The 8,784-nt window shown below is 46.3% G+C and overlaps 1 long non-coding RNA gene across 1 annotated transcript; it reads left to right on the forward strand.

Moving 5' to 3' along the window:
* Positions 1 to 2,629: 2,629 nt before the first annotated feature.
* Positions 2,630 to 3,840, forward strand: LOC133219744 (uncharacterized). Its single transcript, XR_009727509.1, has 3 exons — positions 2,630 to 2,881; positions 3,039 to 3,232; positions 3,671 to 3,840. It is a non-coding gene; the product is annotated as an uncharacterized LOC133219744 (long non-coding RNA).
* The last annotated feature ends 4,944 nt before the right edge of the window (positions 3,841 to 8,784 follow it).

Genomic DNA, 8,784 nt, shown 5'->3' on the forward strand with positions numbered 1-8,784 from the left:
TGCACACAAGGGCTGCTTAGAGGAGCCCCTTGACCGTGTGCTGCCTCTTCGACCTCTGCCACTCTGACTGATAACGGTGAGTGTGGTTTGTGCTGGGGCTTTGTTCTCCACTCTACAGAGAGCAGCATTAAACTGCAGAATGACTAAGTGCCTTTCCAAAGGCCACATAATGAATCAGTGAATGAACAACAACCCCAGCAGCTCCAGGCCCCCTTCTCCGCGCAGAATAATGCCTCTGTCCCTGTACCAAGTTGTGCACGTAGCATACGTTGCATACAGAATTATGTATTTCAAAAGGAACATGGATATTAATATTTACATTGAAGCAATGCCCCTGTCCTCTGGGCTCCGTAAATAGCATCACCACAACCATGTGAATGACTCCTGGTCAATGAAATAGGTCGTCAATGCAAGATGCAATTGCTGCACAAAAGTTTGACAGCTACATTCGTTATATATGTCAATCCGAGGATCCTAAAGGCTTTATTGTCACTGTACAATGTCTGAGCAATCTGCTAGCCCAATATGCCACGAAGTTATTTTCTCACTACTCCTTTCATTTAACAAATAGCCATGATAGCTGTTGTCAAACGGCCTCTGTTGAGGAGAGCTGCCTGAACAGCAAAGGAACCTTAGGTTTTCTTGGGTGTCTGTGGGCTGGAGGCATTCCTGGCTGAACTCGCTGCTCTGGGCTAGCATATATCGCAGTGCCTACAGTGGGTGGGATCTGGTCAGAAACACAGGACACACAATGCAATTACTGCACAAGGGCCAGAGCGGGCTGAGGCTGTGGAGATGGCATGGTGAGTTAGAATGGAAAAGTTGTGCTAAAGAGGAGAGAATTTAACCACTTAACCTGCTTTTTGTCTGATTTTGCTGGATATTCAAGCTCCTCTGTCCCATCTCCCCCCAGGTTAGAATCACAGAATCACAGGATGGTTTGGGTTGGAAGGGAACTTACAGCTCATCCAGTTCCAACCCCTGCCATGGGCAGAGACACCTTCCATTAGGGCAGCTTGCTCCAAGCCCCTGTGTCCGACCTGGCCTTGAACACTGCCAGGGATGGGGCAGCCACAGCTTCTCTGGGCACCCTGTGCCAGCACCTCAGCACTCTCACAGGGAAGAGCTTCTGCCTAAGAGCTCATCTCAATCTCCCCCTTGTTTAAACCCATTCCCCCTTGTCTTGTCCCTGCAGGTTCTTGTGAGATTAGGACTAGCCTTTTAAATTGTCCCCAGTAAGTTTCCAAAACGTAGGGTTTGCTGAGATCTTGCTCTCAATGGACTCCTTCCAGCCTGGGGACGAGCTTTGTGTCTGAATTTCTTTTCCAGCCTTCTCTCCTCTCTGAACCTGTCAGACCCCATTTACCATGTGCAGTAATAGGGGCAGAGGGTCGGACTAGGGGCGGCTGCTTCCATTGGAGGCAAAACCAGGCGCGGGCGCTCCCGTGGATGATGCCGCATCCCGGCGGCTCGGGGTTGCCCGGCCCGGGGGACCCGGGTGCCAGCACCGGGAGTCCCCTCAGCCTCGCAGCGAAGCTCGGAACAGCCGCGAGAGGGAGCTTCCGCAGCTCTGCCGTGAGCGGCCGCGCATCCCGCTTCCCTCCCGCTTCCCTCCCGCTTCCCTCCCGCTTCCCTCCCGCTTCCCTCCCTCCGGACAGTGCTGCTGCAGCAGGCAGTAGGGAAGTCACCGTGGGAGTTCACCTACCAGCATCCTCCTTGCGGTTCAGGTGCCGTGCTGTGGTCGTGTGTCACGACAGACCGTATCACCCCTGGTTTATGAGGGTTTCGTAACTTGCCAGCCTTAATTTGCTCTGTGCTGGGGCCTGAATTAAGTTTCTCAATTCAGAATGGTTTGGAGGTTGGTTGTTTCCTCTAAGCAGTCAGCTTGGGTCTCAGTGTGTGCTGGTGTGTGGCTCTGCTGTCAGACCCTGGCCATAGGTACCGCAGCAGCAACAAAGCCTCCGGAAGGTGCATCCTGCACATGCCCTTGGATGCACCTTCCTGATGGCTGCTTTCGGGGTGAGATGATGCTTTTCACCTGGGCTAAAGGGCACTTTCCAGCCGCTGGCCTGTAAGTGTTAAAAACAGTCCCACTCTTAGGTTTGTGAGTGAGCCGTGGGGATGCTCTATGAGGATGCAGGCAGGGACGTTGCAGCAGGAGCGCTGATCGTGACAGCTAGTGTTTGTACTGAAAAAGCACGGCAGAGAAATGGAAAAACTGAGATGTTTAAAGAATGGTGGCGTTAATTCATGTGCTGAGAGCTGTGCTGCCCACTCACCATCCCCGAAACTGTGACATTTCCCTGAGGTGCGCTGCTTGCTGCCGCATCATGTGTTTGATCACAGGCAAAATTAAACATGTTTTTGTTATCAATAGGCTCCACAAGTAACTTCGAGGCACAAGTAGGCGTGAAATACACAGACCAACACTTTCCACAGCGTTGAAGTTTGTAGTTTCTGGTACGTTTCCCTCCCTTCTTTTTGAGCTCCTGCACAGACCACTTCTGTTAATGCTTTAAGTAATGACCATTGGTGTGGAAATAGCGTAGAGGTCTTTCAGCACAGTTACTTTATGGTAAGCTCCAAATGTAACCCAATAGATTGTTACCTGTGACAGGCTGAGAGCCAACACAGCCATCTTTCATTTCAGCTCTGCAGGATTGAAATCAATGGAATTAGGTGATACCAATGGGATGCAAAAGGCTTTCTGCAAGCAGAGTGGGCTGTGCTTTACGTGCTAGCCCACCTCTGGCCAAGGACAGGCTTTGTGGTGTGTGGATGCCATGATAAAGACATTGCAAACGCTTTTCTTACTGTTCTAGGAGCTCCAGTTGCTACTCTTGGTGCAAACACAGAGAAAACCCTACCCAAGCCTGAAGCTGTGAGTATTGCTGCTTTAGCTTGTTCATTCTGACCCTAAAGGAAACCCTCCCGAAGGACCTGGGGGATGCATCCAAATGAGCAGTGAAGAAGAAGGGTACCCAGCTCTGTGGCTTTTGTGAGCACAGAGGTAGTGTTGACTGTCTCATTTGCTCTAGGGGGAGAAAAGAATGGTTCCTAATAATCTTCATCTTTACTTGGCACGTTTGGTTTGAAGAAGATGGAGGTGAAGGATTGATCTAGAGGCCACATGGAAAAGCAAGAGAAGTGTGTAAGTGGCTGTGCAGTTAGTGGGGGAGCCAGTGCTTTTGACACTGGTGCCTCACCACTGGCCCTTTCTAGGGCTTTCTTGGTAAGTCAGCTTGTTGAAACTGCTGCCCACCAGCTTGCTGCTTTGATCACAGCCAGCTGCTTCCCTCAGTGCCCATTGTTACCTCTGCTATCATGGTGCAGGGGAGGTATGCCTATGGGGTATCAGCATCTCTTGTTCAGCCATGCTGTGCCTTCCTCACCCCCCCGCAACTCGGGGTGCAGCAGCCTCCCCATCACACCACTGGCTTCTTCCCATTGTCCAAACCCATGAATCCCTGCATCCTTTTGGCTGGTATAGGAAGCGGTCCTTCCTGAGCCCTGGCTGCAGGCACTGGCACCATGCAGACCTGGCTCCTCCAGAGCTGAGGCTCTGCCCTTCCTGCCAGGACCATGCATGCTTCTGCACCGGCAGCAGCTGGCAAGTCATGGAATATGGATCAGCATGATTTGCTTTTCATTTCTGCATTATCTTGTGCAGCTGTCCTGGAAAGGGTTGGAAACCAGCTCTGGAAAAGGCTGCAGTAGTTTTCAGTGAAGAGTTCTGCTGTGCCCTGAATTATTTATAAGCATCAGGATGTAAGGACATCATGTTCACCCTCCAGCACTGAGAAAGGCTGCAAATAATCTAATATATTACTCATGCAAAAAGTAAGTTTGTTTGCAAGTTTTGAGACTTAAAAAGGGGGAAATACCAGAAATAAGGCTGCTGCTTAGTATTTTGTATATCAGGCAGTTTGTTTGGTCAGGCAGTTGGACCAGATGATCACTGGAGGTCCCTTCCAACTGAAATATCCTGTTTGATGTTCCTGATGGCACAGCACAAGTGTAACAGATTTGCTTCCCACCCCTGCCCTGCTTGCTCCCACCACCTTTCATTGCAACTGGTGCTGCTCAGGGGATGAATCTGAGGCAGGCTGCTGCCTACATGGGCCACATGCTGCCCCATGCAGAGGGATGCTGATGTTTGGCATCTGGATGGTGTCAGGAAAAGCAAGCTTCTCTCCCTACTCCTGGTTTGCAGGGGGCTGACGGATAAAACAGGGAAGCCAATCCAGGGCAATTTGGTGCTGCACAGGCAGGGTTGTTGTCAGATCACTGGGATGCATCATCCACTGGGCATGTTTGCTCAGAGCTTGGTGCGCTGAATCACTGGCACATCCTTGGGACTCTTGTGCTCCTCTGTAACTTAATCTACTGCATTGCAGAGAAGCTCAGAGGCTTCAACAGGTTTTAAAGTCCTGTTGTGTCCTGCATCATATAAAAATGATCTAATCCCCATCGCAGCCTCACTCGATCTAAACAAGCTGCTATTACACTGCATCAAAGGGTAGTTAAAGGTGTTCCATCAGCCTCAAGCTGGAATATGGAGCGCCAGCATAGAGAAGTCAGCGCTGTTCTTTTAACCGGTGTCTGAATGTCAGTGATGTCCATGGTTTGACCTAGTGGTCTCAGAGCTCAAATCACTGCTTCCACCTGGGCAAACACAGGTTAAGAGGGTTTCTGAGATGTTCTGATGCAGTGAGAACAGGACTCTGGAGGCCACAGCTGGAGAGAAGGATATCCCAGAGGAACATGGCCCCTAAGGGGCAGCAGTCTCTGTCCTCCACCAGCTGCTAGCAGTGCTGATCCTCACTGGCTGGGTAGAACAGTGCCTTGTTCTTCACGCAAGTCGGAGAGCAGGGAAAGGTAACTGCCAGGTAAGGTCATGAATGGCTTCATTCTCAACTGAACCAAGAGCTATCAGCTCCAAACTTTGAGTGATAAAGTCAGAAACTTCAAAGCCAAAAACTTGTGTTTTAAAATACTCAGCAGGAGAGAAGGGGGGATTAAAATAGAGATTAGTCCGTGTCGTATCTTTAAAGCTGGATGCGTGCCCATCGCTCTGGTTCTGAATTGCTTCTCAAGCTGGAAGGCATGTGGATGAGAAATCTTGCTAAATACCAGATCTCATAGGATTTCTGCTGCTTAAAATTAGTCACGTTGCAAGACTTGGATGCTATCAAGACTTAGTCCTGTTTTAAAGTGAAGACTTACTTTTAAAATGAGCCTAACACTTAATTTGAATTGGGTCTCTACATAGCACCTCTTCCAATAACACCTGATGGTGGAGCTATAAATAAGTAGTACCAAGTATTACTTTAACTGTGTAAAAGCACTGTCTATCCCCAGTAGTGAGCCACAGCAACATCCTGGCACTGCTTGTGCTTATGGGACCTGTGGAAGCACCTCTAACATTGAGCCTGTGCTTGTTACACAGCTGTCCTAATGGGGCTATCCTAATGTGTAGCTCCTTTGGCTGTTACAAGAAAAGGAAACTGATTTTTTTTCTCTTTTTGGGCTATTTCTTACACTTATTTTGTGTTGCTTTTAGTTGAAATGCAAATACTTAGAGGAGCTTAGGTGGTACTTTTGTATGAAGGCTTTGCGGATGGCTTCATGTCCTTCAGGTCCTTCATCCTAAAGGGACTTGAAGCACCCAAGCACTAGGGAATATCAGAATGAAAAGAATGAGATTAAATGATGTGTAAATTCAATCCCTTGTATTGTGCATTGCAACAAAGCCTGTGGGTGTGCTGTATGCAGAGAAGAGCTGAGGAATGTGCCAGTGCAGCTGGATGCCAGAATTCCTGCCCTTCTCTTTCACACAAGGGTTTCTTGGGCCTGTGATTTGCTTTTCACCAGGCTCAGGGCCTGATCAGGTTTGTGGGGATGCCAAAAAGGGCATCCCTCACTGCAGCAGTCTGTGGCAAATCCCAGTCTCAGGCTTTGCTTTGGAAGCTATTAGATTATTCAACAAAATTATGGGCAACCTCAACCTGGGCCAAAAGTACACTTTGGAATCTCATCTTGGTGATGACTGAGACGTCTTCACTGCTTGCAAAGCAATATGGCATTGGTATAGAAAAAAGGTCTATGTCTTGACAAAGTCAGAGGCAGTTGAAAATAAGGTAATGTGAAGGCACATACCAGGCAGCTTGTGATTACAGGTGGCCCTACCACCATCTGCAATAATTCTTTGGTTGAATGCTTACAATATCATCTCTCAAACTCTTAATAGTTTAGTTGTTTAATGCTCAGACAGCAAAACATGAAGTGCATTTGGGGGTGAGATTTGGTGGTGACAGCCTGTTCCCATCAGTGCTGTAAGTCTTGTAAAGCTTCAGCTTTGCATGCCTTCAACTAAAATTAATTGGCCCTATTCAAATAATCTCTTAAACACAGACCTAAGCTCTCCTGGAGGTCTTTGGGGCTTAGTTAAGCCTTTAAGTTAAATCTGTGTTTCTTTGGATTCTTCAATATATTTTAGTATTAGAATATTTATTGATTTCTTCAATAAATATATTTTAGTATATACTTATAACTGCTCTCATGCTATAGTATTAGAATGAAATTTGGGGTTTTGTGGAACATGGACACAAGCTTGGTTGTTTTCTTATTTTAGGCATTACATCTCTGTGGGCCATTTTGAAGTAGGTGTTGTACACAAAATGATGCTGTTCTGTACAATCTATTTGTGTAGGAATAGGAACATATTTTCCTACCTATTAAGGAGTGCTCTGATGCAGGGGATGGTTTATTTCTAGCTGTGTTTTCTTTCTAGCCCTTTTTTTAGTGCTGTCAGTCTTGTCCTGTGTTATTAGGACAGTAGTTTTCAACACCACCCACTCTTAGTTGTAGAGCAATGAGATCATTTAATTTTTCATTTGTGCTTTGCAACTTTGGTCTTTTTTCTTGATACAGGATGGAAAAAAACCCAGGAAACTTCATAAATCTTGCTAATCCAATGATGCAGGGTGGGTTTTACTGTTTTTCATAGAACTAAAATAGCTCTAAAAATGGAAAATAGGTCATTTTGTGGCAGAACGGTTGAAATGGTACATGTAAATCTTACTAAAGCTCTCTGTTATCAAGAGGCTGATAATCATGAACTGTGATTATTTCCCCTAAGCTGCCACATTTCACTTTCAGCTGTTCAATGTTTTCCAGCAACTTTCAACAACCCTAATCGAGTGCAATACAAAGTTTCTTTGCAAATAAGAAACCCTGCAGGACTTCACCAACTGCAACCGGTCTGTTTTCATCAGTTATTCTTATCTTGGTATGAGTGTTTTGGCTGATCTGTCTGTGTCCAAACACGCTTTCCCAACGTGTCCTGAGCAGGTGATCTCTTCTTGTCTTTGTTTCCTCTTAACAGGCCTCACATGAAATCTTGCTCACGCTTCTGTTGTGCCAGATGCATAGAGCACATCTGCCTCTCAGTAAGCAGTCATGTTAATGGAAGTAATGCCTTCTCGAACTGGGAATTTAGGATAACGGATTCGGGAGCCTTCATTAGGTAACACATAGTGTGGCAAAGCACAGCTTTTGTAAGCGCAGCACCCAAACAGATGCAACTTTGAAGATGCTCAGCAATAATTTAGAGCATGCTCTCCAAGTCTGGATACCATAGCTGCTGATTCCCAGAAGGGAAAATATTGTATTTTTATGTGCTCTGACCTTATCTTTGAACCATTCTATATAAATTCTTTACCTTACTCTGATACATGCACACATTTTAATAGAGAGAGAAAGCCTGGAAATTAGCTGACTGAAGATGTGCAATTAAAACCAGTCAAGACTGAGCATGTCTCTAAGTGGCAGAGTTTTATTCCCCCTCCGTGCCTCTTCTTCAAGAATTTCTATCTTTTCCATCCTTTGCACAAGGAAGTCAAAGAGGACTTGGCATCGTCAAAAGTGTGTTTGCATCTAGCCCAAGGATGTTCCCATAAAACTGGAGATTTAAGTCTTCTAGGAATGTCTGGTTTTAACTGGGTCTTACTGCATTGCCCCAACACAATGTTCTCGGTACAGAGCAAATCTAAACTTGTTGAGTGTGCATCTGTGATACACTTTGGCTTTACAAAGTGTGTTACCAACCAAGTGTGTTTTTCAGAGACCTTGAGTATTGGTCTTACCTGCACTTGTAGGATCCACATGGGACACAGAGCGCTCCCAAATCCTCTCAAGAGAGCCTCTCAGATAGGGGGAAACAGTCTTTCTAGCTCTGTAACCTTAACAAAGATTGCAGTATTCCTTCGGAGCAAAATATGCATGACATCTGGAAGCAATTATTCCTTTAAAAATCACTCTGTGAGTCAACACTGAAAATACTCCGAGCACTGAAAATGAAAACTCATAAACACTGAAGTTTCCAGTTATCCCACAGTCCGAGTGACACACACCCTGGAACAAAGTCATTGCTAGAAAGCCTGAGCAGGGTGGGCACAAAACTGGTCTTGGATTCCAAAGTTGGCCAAGCTCTGCTGAAACAAAGAAGTAGCATTTGTATGAAATCAAGTAGCCAAGGAGGTTTTCTTTCTGTTATTATATTATGGGAGTAGGGGGGGCAAGAAGGAACCAGGTCACACTAACAGACATTGCCCATCAAGGAACTCAACACAGCATTTATGGACTTAGAGCCAAATCATGCCTTTTGGTGGTATGACTCATGGTTATCTTTTCCTTTTAAAACAGTCTAATGTAGGATTGTCACAGGGCTGCAAAACCTACAGTGAAAAAGCAGTGTGACTAGGGTCTTACTGGGCTAGTGAG

This window comes from Neopsephotus bourkii, unplaced genomic scaffold, assembly GCF_033783945.1.
Source record: "Neopsephotus bourkii isolate Nb327-2 ecotype Australia unplaced genomic scaffold, CSIRO-AGI_Nbou_v1 NB_1373, whole genome shotgun sequence".
Taxonomy (NCBI): domain Eukaryota; kingdom Metazoa; phylum Chordata; class Aves; order Psittaciformes; family Psittacidae; genus Neopsephotus; species Neopsephotus bourkii.